General features: G+C 37.8%; 1 protein-coding gene across 1 annotated transcript in view; it reads left to right on the top strand.

Moving 5' to 3' along the window:
• Positions 1-2,500, top strand: part of LOC138033113 (uncharacterized) — a 37,844-nt gene that overhangs the window by 8,362 nt on the left and 26,982 nt on the right. The gene's annotated exons all lie outside the window — the stretch shown is intronic.

Here is a 2,500-nt window from a genome sequence, read left to right on the forward strand (position 1 = left end):
AAAATAACGCAGATTTATATTCAGAGATGACGTTCTCGTTGCCGTGGCCGTCGTCGTTGCTTAAGTTCCCTATAAGCAGTAACAACGGCTACGCTGAGGACAACGCCTTGTAAAAAATGGATTTTCATTTTACAATCGAATCTCTCAGATGACCAGATCAGATCAATTCGCCTATCGGTCTGAAAACTCTATCAGGCTATCAATGTAATGACAGCGTTCAATTCCAAAAGAAAGTACGAGAAATCGTCGTGGTTCACGTCCTCCAAAATATGAAGAACGTGCAACATCGTCCCCAGGGCTTTTTTAAACCTGTCTTTGGGTGGGGCGCCCCTCCCAAGGCCAGGGAAAAGCGCCCTGGGGACAACGTTAAGACCTTACGCAAGGAGGACGGCGATGCCAACGAGAACGTCGTCTAAAAATATCATTATTGTAATAATTTCGTGATAACTTCAAGTCGTTCGGAATGGAAAGTGTGTATCAGAAATAACACACAAACAGCGGTGACAAATATCAGATATAAACGCATCCTTTTTGAAATTATCTTTTACTTGACGTTTCGTATGCTTCTGTATACATCTTCAGAAGTGACGGTTAATACAAAATTGGAGTTTTAAATATATAGGATTACTAACTAACTAACTATTAACTATTAAGTAACAATAGAGGTGACAAAAAAAAGTATGAAAGACACAGTTTTTCGCTGCTGACATATTCATTTAAGGTCGGCTTTAAACCTTTGATCAACAGTGTCTCTTTTATTTTACAGTGAGTGTCGCCCTTTCGCTAAAACCTCAAAATGATCCCATTTTAAACTGTGACCAGTTGATGTTACATGGTCCGCAAGAACCGACGTATGATGGCCATTAATTAATGCTTTAAAATGTTCAGTTTTTCTGTCATGCAATCGTCTTTTGGTTTTTCCGATATAAAAATCATTGCAGTCCCAACAAGCAGCTCTAAATACAATCTTAGCCATTTGGCCACGGCTAAGTCTATCTTTGTAAGGAAAGATACATTTAATGCAGCGAGTGCTTCGAAAAATCACTCCAAGGTCAACGCACCCGTAAAATTTATTAATACACGACATAATTTGTTTACTAGCTATTAAATAAATAAGGTAAAACTAAGCAAAATTTTCTTTTTGGGAACTGTGATGGATGGGGTCGATGGATGGGGTCGATGTGACATTAATTAAGTTGTAGAAATAAAATTGGCATGAACGGTGTGGTTGTTTGGGAAGAACATTAAAAACATCTACAATATTGTAGTCAGGTTCTCACGTCCTCTATATAACCTCAAATTTAGTCAATTCACGTCGCTTTCAGGACGAGGAAGGCAAAGAAATGTACCAAAATGCAAAACGTGCGCTCAGGGCGTGCTAAGCCTTTATTTTTTGTTCATTAGGCCCATTGTTATATGGCGTTCTCGTAGCCGTTTTCGTCGTATCGTAGGTCTCTAATGATCATCATTAACTCCAACATCACCATCACTCTCATCTTTATCATCTTTATCTGTCCTCTCTCCTGTCTTATTTTTCCTCGTCGAGAAAGAGGACATCCACCCTCCTTTTCGTTCCTCTGACTTTTGTAGAACGGAAACCCAGTCTGAAGTTGCTGGGTGTAACATTAAAGTCCGATTCGTGTAACTGGGATTTACATCTAGATAATATTCTTTCGAAAGCTAGCAGTCGTCTGTATATCTTACGTGTTGGTAAGTTCTATGGATTACCGTTGGATCATCTTCATCTTTATCTTCTTTTCATTAGTGTTATTTTACCTATATTTACATATGCTGTGGAGGTATGGGGCTGCGTGTATTCATAAGTACTTAAGTCGTATTGACAGGCTGTTTAAAAGAGCTTTTAAGCTTGGTTACTGTAATGAGAGCTCTTTTCCATTGAAAATATTTCCCTGAAAGACACGAAACTATGGGACAAGATCACCCACAGTAATTCAACCACGGCTTTAGATTGTCGGTGATTTTTCAACTTTAGTTCAGGACAATGTTTTCAATGTACTTTTATTTTCTCTTTGCTCGTTTATCGCGTATTTTTTATATGATATATATAATGGGGATGTTTCCGGGAATTGACAACATGATTGCTTTTTCGTGGCTTGAAATAGATACCTTTGGGAAATTGATATCTTTAGTTCTTATAAAGAGCATTGTACCAAGACGGTTTTTTTTGGAGTCGATGTAAGATCGTGATTGTTGTGAGACTGTGATTATAAGAATAAACCATAATTACAAACTTAATCCTGGGACTAATTTGGGGAACACTGTTATTGGAAGGCAAACATCCTCCAACAGATTTACCTGCCACCAGAACGAACTATGGTTACGTCTATATCATCCCGTTTGTAAGAACTGAGCGTTTTAAGAGAATTTTTGTAAATAGATGCTTGTTCTCTAGTTAGTTAGTTTGTTAGTAAGCTAAATTAGGTGTCTGTACGACTTAATTTATATCATTGTAACTAAACACGTTCCTTGTTTAGAGTGT

Source organism: Montipora capricornis, chromosome 14 (genome assembly GCF_036669925.1).
Source record: "Montipora capricornis isolate CH-2021 chromosome 14, ASM3666992v2, whole genome shotgun sequence".
In the NCBI taxonomy this organism is placed as follows: Eukaryota; Metazoa; Cnidaria; class Anthozoa; order Scleractinia; family Acroporidae; genus Montipora; species Montipora capricornis.